This window comes from Lissotriton helveticus, chromosome 5_1, assembly GCF_964261635.1.
Source record: "Lissotriton helveticus chromosome 5_1, aLisHel1.1, whole genome shotgun sequence".
Taxonomy (NCBI): Eukaryota; Metazoa; Chordata; class Amphibia; order Caudata; family Salamandridae; genus Lissotriton; species Lissotriton helveticus.
This window is the reverse complement of record NC_136065.1, coordinates 48,277,115-48,289,773: the sequence shown is the minus strand read 5'-3', so window position 1 is coordinate 48,289,773 and position 12,659 is coordinate 48,277,115. Positions and strand designations below refer to the sequence as shown.

Here is a 12,659-nt window from a genome sequence, read left to right as displayed (position 1 = left end):
ATTGCATAACTGTTTTCAGCTACTAGCTGTACACCAAGACGTCTTCCAATGCTGCCGTCTGAATATATGGGCCCCCTTCCACTGTTTGGATGTCTCATCTATGTATCTAATAATAAGCATTTACATGCCCTCGTAAACATGGCAATACCAGGCTTATTATGCAACGTCTTTCTGGTCACCTGCAGCATACAGCAGGACATAGGGAGGTGTGTAACAGGTTAATTGAACAGATCATAATACAAGCAGTGTAGGTGTCAATGATTTATTTAGCACTTGTCAGTATAGGGTCTGTAAAGATTTGTTTTTTTATAAGGAGGGAGGTAATACACATTTAAGGTTTATTCTATTTAGGCAGTCCGGATTTACGTCAATCCACACTTTAGTCTTCATGCTCAGGGCTGCTTTTAGAGTGGTTTCCCCTTTGTACAGTCCCTGTCAGGAAAGGCAGGCCCTCTGGAAGAAACAAAATGGTCCTGAGCACTAAATGTTGCCAGTATAATCCCACTACCATTGGTGCTCCCCTGACCTTACCTTACCCCTGTGTACAGTATCAGAGGTCTCCTGGCCCTCACCTAGTCGCCATCTTCTGCTACCTCTGATTCCCAACCACAGTAACTCTACCCCCGCTCAGACATCATGCAACACAACACTTGCCTTGTGCTACAGCTTATTTCCTGAGACGTAGCGGTCTGGACCACAGCGTCCTCTCCCTTAAGGTCGCCTGGGTTACACAGTTGTGCTGGGTGTATGGCTCCTTCTTCTTTGTTATGACTCCAGAATATTCCTGCATCTCGCGCACAGCAGTCTGACTTGGAAACTGCGCTGCCGTTTGTTCTCTCCCATCCTGTCACCGCTCTTGGTCTCACGTCACCTCTCTTCCTCATGGACTCGGCATCCCCTCTCTCCTTCTTGTCGCCCATCTTCTCTTTTTTTCCTGAAGGGGGCGGGCCTACTGGACTCGCAGATTTTGAGTGCAGCTGATCAGCTACACCCGTACTCTCTATGTCGTTCTGGGAATCTATGGTAGCCATCTATAAGTTCTCATGCTGGACCTTTCTCAGCTTTCCCAACCATTGCGATCGGGCTATGCAGAGCAGACTGGGCGGGAAAGGAAATCAATATGGGTTTGAAGGCAGCCAGCCCGACGAGTGTTGGTTGGAGTTGCCAAAAGCCATCTAAGAATCTGAGTGTTAGACTGTTTACTACGTGCCAACCTTACAAGGTGTAAACGATCAGCACGAAGAACAAAGGAATGTCCCAACAAATAGTATTGTAGTGATTCCCCCATGTCCTTAATTGCAAGGTATTCCTTCTCTACCGTGGCATAATGAGTTCACAGGGTGGAAGTTTCTGAGTTATGTACACAACATGGCAAAGCAGGCCCTCTCCATAAGCCTGGGAGAGAATACCCTCCAGTCCATAACCGGAAGCATCAGTCTGCACTATAAACAGCTTCCTAAAATCAGGACATGACATAAAACCTCCTTCAAATGGGCAAAGCTCTGTTGACGTGTAGCAGACCAGTCCCTGATTTCTGAGTGCTGTACATACTCCAGCAGATCGGTAAGCAGGTGAGCAATATCTGAAAAGTGGGGAATGAACCTTCTACAGTAGCCTTCCAGGTCCAGGGAGGACTTAACATTTAATTTCGTGAGGGGTTTAGGTAAGTCTTTGATAGCTTTAACTGTATCCACCTGTGGCCCAATCATACTAGCGTTGATTCGGTACCCTAATTACCTGATCGACTCAGTGGCTAGTGGGGACTTTTTGGTGTTTACTACAAGGCCTGCCTCCTTCAGGGCAGAGAAGACAGATTCCAAGTGCAGGAGGTGAAAGTCCCAGCCCAAAATAAAGATCATTTTGTCATCCAAACATTTACCTGCGAACTTTCGATATGGTCGGAAGAACCTGTCCATCAACCTCTGGAAGGTTGCAGGAGCTACTTAAACACCCAAGAGCCTCACTTTGTATTTATACAAGCCTGAGGGGATAGGGAATGCTGTCTTTTCCTCAGCTGTTTCAGTAAGTGGGATTTGTCAGTACACTTTCTAAGATCTAGGGTAGAAAGGAGCTTTGCTTTGCCTAACTATTCTATTTAGGTCATCAATCTTCTGAAGAAATGGAAAGAGTCAAACACTCCTGAAGCCAGATAGCTGTTGTTCACTGATTCCCAACCATTAGAGATTAACTTCCCACCAAAGGGTTAAGCCACTAAAACAAGTGAATTGAAAATAGGCACACAATCTCTACAAAAAGGGGCGAGTTACATAAGGTCCTCCAGAAATATTGAGGTGTGTTCTCAGGCAAACCAGGGAGAACTGTCCTTATAAACCACTACATAATAGTGTAAGGGATGCAGGTGTTACACCCCAACTGTTGTAAAATATCTTTATTTGGATATAAAATATCCATAAAAGAGCACGTCGAAAATACCAGCAACAATCCAAGTCATTATAAAAGAAGCAAAACATAAAAACAATGAGTAAATGAGAACTTCCAAATTGCCTTGGGTGACTTCAATAGTATACTTATGTTAAAAAGGCATGATGTGCAAGACAACAATGTCAACAATGGCGTTAAAACATAGAAAGTTTGTGGCACTGACAAATTGCAATGTTGTGCTAGAAAATACAATCAAGTATTCAGCAAATAGCAGCAGGTTATGGTAAAGTGCAATCAGATGTAAACAGTTTTAGCAGCGTAAAATAAAGTGCAATTTAGTATAGACTGTTTATTTGAAAAAAAAAAGGCATTGACAGGCCCTACCGGTTACTGAGTGAAATTACGGTATGCATAGCGTACAAAAATTGTAAGGCCTATGTTTAAAGTTGTATTTTTAGGATTTAGAGCTGCAATAATTGCCTGTCTAAGGGTCCGGATTCCCAGCCTATTCCACTCAGTTTTCAGTTTTCGTATGCGCTGTGACATAAGAGCGGGGCAAAGACATACTACATGCTCCAAAGTTTCATCCGTCTTGCCACACCCTCTCCACAATAAATCCTCTGACGTTCGACGCCAGGAGGGTAAATCTTTTAAGAATTGCCAGTCGCCCAGTCTGAGAGCAATAAAGCTAAGTTTTAAATACAAGGGATAAGTGCAGGACAGATAAGAAGGAGAGGCCTGCCCATATGAGTTCATTATTGCTCATGCGTGTCTACGTTTAGCGAAGTGAGCTTTATCAGTGATAAGGGACCTCATTCGAATACGTTTCTTAATACTGATTTTAAATACTGCCTTGCTGGTGTTGAGATCCCAGAGGTCGCCCGCAGACATTTGCTGGACGGAGTCTTTAAAAAATCGGTCGTAAGAGCCACCTGGGTTTTTATGAGAGATGTCTAACCAAAGTAATGACTCCAATGACCCTGGATCTGCTTCCCTAAGTTTGTGGCACAGTTTTAAATACGTGCCAGTGTTAGAAATTCCATAGTTTAGTAAGCCCAATTCTAGTCTGATCTGCGCGGCAGAGGCAGTTTTAGGCATGTGGAGGACTTTTTTAATAAATTTTGGTCACATGTTGGTTTAAATTGGCATTTAGTTTTCCCCTAAAAATGTCAATGCCATACGGCAGAGTGGGCCCGATTTTTGCTCTCATGACTTCCAGTAGTGGTGATAGACTCGGACCAGTCAGTTTTTTTGAGAGCTTAGAAAGATTCACCTGAAGGTTCATGGCTTTTACTGAAATTTCACTACGTTGTTTGGCAAAAGTTCCCCTAGAGTCAAAATTGACCCCTAAATATTTATGTTTTTCCTATTGTGAGGCTCATATTGTTATATAGCCATCCACCACCGAGGTTACGTTTTCTACCGAAGATAACCACTTGAGTTTTCTTTAGATTAACCTCTAAAGTATTCATGGTGGTATAGGTGTGTAGTTTGTTTAAAAGCCTTTGCAACCCTACCCGGGTGAGGCTAAAAAGGACCAAGTCATCGGCGTATAAAAGGTTACTTATTGACACACCTCCCCTCTTCGGTGTGTGGCTGTTTATTTCTTCTAGGGTGGCTGGTAAGTCTGCTATAAACAAATTTAAAAAGTAGTGGGGCCAGCACACATCCCTGTTTGACACCTCTGGTTGTCATGATTTTTTCGGGAGAGATGTGTGCCAGTCCCCAACTTCATTTGTATCCATGTGCCTGAGTGCAGTTGGATAATCGCCTCCAGACGTTTGACTGGGATCCCCCATTCTTTTAGCTTTACCCATAGAGCATCCCTGGGGACCCGGTCAAAGGTGGTTTTAAAATCTACAAAGCATCAAAAAACAGCACTAGATGTAATAAATGCTTTATCAACAATTATGGACAATGTCAATAAGTTAGTCATGGTGCCAGAATTTGCAGTGAAGCCGGTTTGGTTCCTTGGAATCAGGTTATTCTGCTCTGCCCAGGTTCTCAGCTCCTCCAGTAGGATACCTGCATAATGCTTTGCCTCAATGTCTAAAAGGGCAATTAATCTGTAATTGTTTGGAGACGCTTGAGAACCTGACTTGTAAATCGGATGGATTATTGCGCCTCGCCAAGAGTCTGGTATGGTTGAGCTTCTTAATGCAAAGTTGAAATGATTTGTTAAGTATCCCGACCAAAGGTTTATATTTGTTTTAAACCAATTCTTTGGTAGGCCATTTGGGCCAGGCGCTCCATCTGGTCTTGCTTTTAATAACACTTTGACGACCATTTTTTGGGTAATCTGCAGGTCTTCATGTTATGTTGTGCTTTCTTTTATTACTTGTATATTGCTTTAAGGCTCGCGTTAGAGCGTGCCACCATGTAGAATGTCAATTACTGTTCTTGCATTCTTGTTCCATGAAAGGCCAGTTATAGCTTTCCTCTGTTGCTGTTAGTTGTGTATCCTGGCTCCACCTGTTTTATCATTTATCTCAAATAAACCTTATGAGATACAACAGCCTCCATCTCTACTTTACAATTGGCGACGATCGGGATTGACACCCTGCAACTTACAACCACGGATTATTTTTTTCTTTTTCTTCGTCTAACAAGAAGAAAAGAGAATTGCTTTACAAAGAATTATTTTTTTCTCTCTACTATCACCAGAGCCATCTACAATTCAACGGATTCAAAAGCTGGTTCGTATAATTTCCCTTACTATACGGAGACTTACTGACTTGCAAGCTCCGGTTGGTCGCGCATGCCGGCATCTTTTAAATCGGGAGCCGAGTTCCAAGCACGATTTTCCGACGCGCGACCACGGAATGCCTTACGTCAATCACGCACACCTGGGTTAATCGCGTGATGACAGAATCACGCTAGGTCACATTGCGTGACCCTGCGTGGCGGCCATTTTAGGTTGTCGAGGAAATCTCGGAGATTCAATTACCGAAGCTCAGTCACCGAGGCAGTTTCATTAAAAAAAAAAACAAAAAAAAAAAAAACGAACTTTGTTGAACCAGCGCTAATCCATCATTGGCTCACACTATTGAATAACGTTTCTTTCAACCAAGGAGGATAAAGATAAACAGGTGAGACTGTCGGGGCACTTGTTAATTGTTAATCAACCAAGTGTTGTGTTTTAAACGGGATTACTACACAAAACCCTTGTATTGCTTATATACATATATGAATTCTGGGGATCAACTCCAAAGTGAAGATAGTTCTGAAACAATAATGGCTCAACAAAGCTTTGTCATTAGCCCCCCACAACCCTTTTGGGCTACTGGATCACAACCAGACATGAAGTGGGTGGAGTGGAAAGAGTATTTTAATAATTACATCTGTGCTATTGATGAAAATGCTAAAATGAAGCCGGAGCAAAAGAAAAGAATACTTCTACATTCACTGGGTCCTAAAGGATTAAAAACATATTCACGTATGCAAAAGTTAGCTGACGCTGATTCAAGTGAATTTGATAATGCCATTGCTGATATGGATAGATATTTTGCACCTAAAGTGTGTATAGGTGTTGTGAGACACAAATTCTTCCAAAGAAAACAAAAAAAGGATGAATTAGTAGATGAATGGGTTGATGACCTTAAAAAACTTGCTATTGATTGCAAATTTGGAGACTTACACGACGAACTTATTCGAGATCAGCTTGTGATGCACAATGATAATTCTCCTATTCAAGATCGCCTTTGGGTAAATGGCGATGCACCCCTCGACGATGTACTCGCAATAATGAGGAAATCAGAAATGTCGGGAAGATGTGCTACCATAATTAAAGATACTGTTAAAGATTCTGATAAGGCATCGTCGGCTGTCTTCAAAATCCAAGGAACACCAAAATATCAGAATAAACAATCTTATAACAAAAGTTTTAGTCAACCTTACAAGAACCAAGGAATGGATAACAAGTTGGAAGATAAAAAGTGTTACCGTTGTGGTAGCAAAGAACATATGGCTTACTACAAGTCATGCCCTGCTTTACGAAAAAAGTGTAGTGTTTGTGGTCTCATTGGCCATTTTAGCAAAATGTGCCGCAGGCGTACTAATATCAAATGTATTTGGAATGAGGATGAGTGTGTTGATGGAAGTAGTGATGATGAGGGTGGTTGTGTAAAAAATGTGAGAGGCAATTATATGTTAAACATTACTGATGAAGCAATGGAGGGCAAACCTATCTGTGAAGTCTCTTTTGGCGGCGTTAAAGTTAAAGTATATGCAGATTCGGGGTCTCCATACACGATTGTCAACGAGGAGATATGGAAAAAGAATTTTACACAGAAAATAGGAGATAAATTAAATGACTCAGATGTTAATCCAGTAAGTTATACTGGGGGTAAAATTGAACTTTTAGGTTTCAGATGGCTTACCTTCATATTTAAAGGCAGAGTGACCAGAGGCAAGTTATACATTGCAAAAAAAGGACCTTCTGTTCTGGGGTGGTATGACCAGAAAAATCTCCATATCATCTTAGACCCGAATAGCAAAGAGAAGGTGCTTGTCGTAGATGAGGGCAGCAAATTAGAAGATATTTTAAAAAATAAATTCACCAAAGTAGTAAACGGACAGCTAGGCAAGCTTAGGGGTTTTGAGCATAGAATTATGCTCAAAGGCAATGCACAACCAAAAGTGCATAAGGTTAGGCCTATTCCCCTTTTGATAAGGGATGAAGTCAAGAAGGAAATTCAGGGTCTATTAGCCAAAGGTGTCATCGAGGAGGTAGACTCTTCAGAGTGGATTAGTCCAATAGTCGTAGCGAGGAAAACCAACGGAAAAATCCGTTTATGTATTGATTTACGCCATCTTAATCAAAATATTGTGATTGAACGTTTTCCCTTACCAAAAATTAATGAAATGGTTTCTTCCTTAAGGGGAGCGACTTGGTTTTCCACAGTGGACCTTTCCGCTGCATACCACCAGGTAGTTTTGGATCCTGAGTCTAGGCATCTAACAGCCTTCATCACACCATTTGGCTGTTTCCAATTTATAAGGATGCCATTCGGCCTTGCATCAGCCGCGGCTGTATTTCAACGCCTAATGCACAGATTGTTTGGTGACATGGATGGTATTAGTTTTTTTCAGGATGATATTCTGATTGCTGGCAATGATAAAGAGGATCATGACAACAAGTTGTGGAAAGTTTTTACCACACTTAGTTCTGCTGGTCTGACTGTTGAACTGTCTAAATGCAAATTTGGAGAAAGAAATGTTTCATATCTGGGTCATATAATTAGTGAGGAGGGCGTCAGACCAAAAACTTCACTAATAGAATGTATTGTCAACTCACCAGCACCTGATTCTAAAGAAGGAATCAAATCTTTTTTGGGTATGGCTGAGTATTGTGCTAAGTTCATCAAAGACTTTGCCTCAAAGGTATACAACATCAGATCCCTATTGAAGAAAAATATAAAATTTGAATGGTCTAAAGAGTGTGAGAGAGAGTTTGTTGAAATCAAGCAGGAATTGCAAAAAGTAAGCGCCTTGTCTAGTTTTGACCCTAATCTAGACTGTTATCTGACAACGGACGCGAGTGACAAGGGTTTGGGCGCTGTCTTGTCACAGGTTGATGAGAAGGGTAAAGACAGAATAATTTTATTTGCATCCAGAGCCCTGTCACCTACTGAAAGCAGATACCCGATTATAGAAAGGGAAGCCTTGGCTTGCGCTTGGGCTTTAGAACATTTTCGTGCATTTGTTTGGGGGAAAATGGTTCACATTAGGACTGATCACAAACCGTTGGTCCACATATTATCCACTGATGGCACAGCTACTGCTTCTGCCAGGTTGGCAAGGATCTCTATGCGGATGAAAGAATACATTTACGTGATCACATATGTACCTGGTAAAGACAATGTTATCGCTGATTGCTTGTCTAGACTCCCTTCTCCTCTGGAAGAATGCGTTGATGATCCTTGGGGAAACATTAGTATAGCATTTATTCATGATTCTGGTTTTCCAGCCATTAGCAGGGAAGATTGGTTAAGAGAACACAATGCTGACAAAGAATTAGTGGAAGTGTCAAAGTTTATTTGCCACGGCTGGCCAAAAGAGAGATTTTTATCTGGCACTGTGAAGCAGTTTTGGGAGATACGTTCTGAATTATCAATTGAAAAAGAGGTTCTACTGAGAGGAGACAGGATTGTTCCGCCTTCTGGGCTGAGGACAAAAGTCTTAGAGTTATGTCACGAGGGACATTTCGGTATAGTAAGGACTAAGCTAGCGGTTAAAAATTTGTTTTGGTGGCCCAAAGTTGACAGTGAAGTGGAAACCTTTGTCAGAGGTTGCTCTGTCTGCAGTTCTGCAGACAAGTCTTTAAGGACTCTTAGACCAGCTATGAGTGAGGGACTCATTCCTAACATGCCTTGGGAAACTATCGCGGTAGATATTTTTGGCCCTGTAGGTGACCCAAAGGAATATGGACTTGTTGCCATTGATCTGTTTACCAAGTGGCCCGTAGTGAAGTTTGTGGACAGAGTAGATACTCAGACAGTATTAAAGTTTTTGGATAAAATTTTTATTGTGGAAGGTCTACCCATTAACATCCTAACGGACAATGGTGTACAGTTCTTGTCCAAAGTTGCCCAAGACTATTTTGCAAAATGTGGTATCACACACAAAACGACCTCTTTTTACAATCCCAGTGGAAATGGTACTGTTGAACGTTTCAATAGAGTCATTAAGGGAATTTTACAAGCTGCAAATTACAAAGGTTTAGATTGGAAATTGGAAATACAAAAAGCTGTGTGGTCTTACAAAGTAACTTTAAATAACTGCACAGGAGTTTCCCCTTTTGTGATGATGCGTGGTAGATTACCTAGGTGTAAATTCAACCCCGGTTGGTTATTCAAAGATAACGTCCAGCAGTGGTCACCTATTGAGGTCAAGAAAAGTTTGGAATTAGTGCATGACAAAAGTAAAACTTACTATGATCAGCGCCATGGCGTGAAAAATGTCATTATAAAAAATGGTGATTGGGTCAGGATTAAGAAACCGTACAGGGTTTTGAAGGGGGAGAACAAATTTGATTCGCCTAAACAAGTTCTTGAAGTTCTTAGGAACTCAGTCAGGTTGAGTGACGGGAAGGTTTGGAACCTGAAAGATGTGGCTTTGGATATTTGTCAAAACCATGATACAGATGAGATTGTGAGAGACAAACTTACTGATTTTGATTGGATTGAGGATTACTTTCAAGGCAGCAGTTTGCAGTCTCAACTTGCGCCAAATAGTTCTCTGCCTCAATTAAGGGAGGGGGAGGGGATAACCGATTCTCCTTTTTCTCACGGTTGTCAGACATATAAATTCTCACATAAACCTGACAGTATTGAACAGGAACCCAATTCAGTTGATACTGGTCATGTGCATGACAACGTACCTTCCCTTCCAATAGAAACTACCTATGCTGTTAATAATGATGCTGTTTTAACACCCACACTACCTACTGTTAAGGTTTCTAATAGGACACGTATGTTGCCTTATTGGCTTAAGGATTATGTGAAGTAGTTTATTATTTCCCTCCTTGTTCCTTCCTCCTTTCCCTTGTTCCCTTGCCTTTCCCTTGCAGTTCCTTTTGCCTATTATTGTGAGGGGGGGGGATGTGTTATGTTGTGCTTTCTTTTATTACTTGTATATTGCTTTAAGGCTCGCGTTAGAGCGTGCCACCATGTAGAATGTCAATTACTGTTCTTGCATTCTTGTTCCATGAAAGGCCAGTTATAGCTTTCCTCTGCTGCTGTTAGTTGTGTATCCTGGCTCCACCTGTTTTATCATTTATCTCAAATAAACCTTATGAGATACAACAGCCTCCATCTCTACTTTACACTTCACTTGGAGATTCTAAAGATTCGGTGGGCCTGCTCCGGCTCTTACTCGGGCTTATTTTTGTCGGGTTGAGAGCACCTATGTCTGTAGAAGCTGTTCCCTCTGTGGCCCTGAAGTGTTCAGTCAAGAAGGCGGACCAGTCGGCTTCTTCAATGTTTGCGGTCCCAAAGGTGGATGAACTAGAGTTTTGACGATGGACTAAGGCCCAAAATTTTCTTGGGTTGCGATTTTTGCTCTCCCATAGTAGTTTGCACCAGAATTGGCCTAGGTAAAGTCGTTTGTCTTTTTGTTGAGCCTGCCTAAATGTTTTTTGGGTGGTTTTATACACTTTCAAGAGCTCACTATTCCCTGGGGATTTCTTAAGGGCGCGCAAGGCGTTATTTCTAGATTTCTTCAGTACCCTAGTTTGGCTTGAGATCAAAAACTGGGGACTAGAAGAAGCCTTATGGGGGTGCTGTTTGGATGGAAAAAGGCTTATCAAATGGGAACAGAAGATCGACCAGGAAACAGTGGGGGAAGGCCGCCAAGTCAGTGCCTCCTGTTGTAAAGGCCTAGCATGCCTTCATAACATTAGTGCAGATGTCTTCGCTCCATCTTAGTCGTTTTAGGTTTTCGGTGTAAGTTTCCAATGCATGTTGTTGAGGCAAATTTATGATACACTGGCTTTACATTGAGGGTGACGACTTGTGGGCGATGGTCACTTTCCAATCGAGGATTAATACAATAGTTACCCAAGTGTTGGAACAGGGCTGAATTACAGACGGTATAATCAAGATAGGAATGTTTGCGGCCGTTTGTCCAAGACCACTTTGGTGGAATGTCTTTCGTAGATCTACCGTTCATTACAAAAAAGCTGGCACTATAAAATCGCAACACAGAAAGCAATCCTAGACCACAGTAGGCTTGGTTTGGTGGTTTGGACTGTGCCTCTACTACTGTTGATGTGGTTGGAAAAAGCCCTTCAAATTCAGCAGGGTTTCCTTGAAAGAGGTTAGTGTTAAACTCTCCGGTGATCATACAGTCTGAATGGGGATAATCCGCAGCCAGGTCACACCAGATTTTCATTAAACATGTTAAATGGTCATTTTTTGAACGTGTGCTCGGGTTAATGTAAAGATTAAGAAGTAAAAACGATCGCTGTTTGCTCCATGAACTGATTTTAACTTCGAGTAATCAGTCCTCATCAAAATCCAATCACTCGATCGGGCCTTTAAGATTGTTTGAGACGTAGATCGACAGACCACCTTTGGGGTGGCCATAAAGACGGTCTCTAATTGCGGGTTTCAAGTATTCAATAAAGCCTATCACTGGGCAATTTTGAGTGGCCCATGTTTCCTGAAGGGCTATTAAATCGTGCCCAAATGTAAAGTTGTGCGTCTCCAAATTGGTCATTTTCTGATGGAGACCACTGATGTTCCATGAACACAGTGTAAAAGAGGACTGCGACTGGGGGTTTGGAAGGTTTGTAGGAGGTGATAATTGGGGTCTCGATTGGACCAAGTCATTGCAATTTGGGTCTGTAGAATGTTTTTCAAATGGTCAGTCTGATATTTTGCGGGACAGGGCGGCCGGAAGCCAAACCCAATCTGGGGTTTTTTCAGGGTCAGGGGCTTTAGTCCATAAATTTTCAGTCAGTCCTGTTGAGCCTGAGGCATTTTTTAGGATTGAGTATGGCCTGTTTTTAACTCCAATCCTAAGACATTGCACTCTTGTTGGAGTGGCTGGCTGCTTTAGTAGCACTGTGGGATAGCCTGGGATGAAATAAGGATGGATTTTAATTCGCCAGTGCTGAAAAGTATGCTTTTGGGCTAAGAATGCTCGTGCCCAAATAACGGATCTAAATGACACCAGGGTTACCTCAGAGGGTTGTAGGCCTCTTGGTGGAAGGAATTCAATGGACTCAATTTCGTCTGAATTCAGAGCCTCAAAACCCGGGGCACCGTTCACTAATTTAATTATGTCTGATATGTTGAGAATATCGTGCCGACCTTTTGATTTATAATCAGGGGCAAGAAGTATTTTGGAGTGTTGTAAGTCGCTTTTAGCACTCTTGGTGCTAGGGCTTAGGTTAGGCAGGGTGGATTTATCAATTAAGGAGCCTAAGTCTGATCCCGGATGGATTTGGGGAGGATCTCGTGAACCTTGCCTGGATGTCTGAGTGTCTTTGTGTGGAATTGATGTGTTATTAAAAATTACCTTTAGGGATTGGGTCCGGTGTTTCATTTTTCAGGGTAGGGTGGACTTGAGGGGAAAGCAAGTTGGGGTTGGATTATCGTGACTGTCGTCTTCCTTGTGGTTAATTCATTTTATTTACTTTTTATTTTTTCAGCGCTTGACTGTGGCTCTAGTGCCACTATTTCTGCGGGTAAAGTATTTTGATCGTGACGACACGCAGAAATCTGTTGACTGGCACTTGAGGTTAAGTCGGCCATGAGGGAGCTTTGACAGTA

At 42.1% G+C, this 12,659-nt stretch overlaps 1 protein-coding gene across 1 annotated transcript in view; it reads left to right on the top strand.

Annotated features, from left to right (window-relative positions):
- Window positions 1-12,659, top strand: part of LOC144754118 (butyrophilin subfamily 3 member A3-like) — a 602,932-nt gene that overhangs the window by 113,024 nt on the left and 477,249 nt on the right. The window lies entirely within an intron of this gene.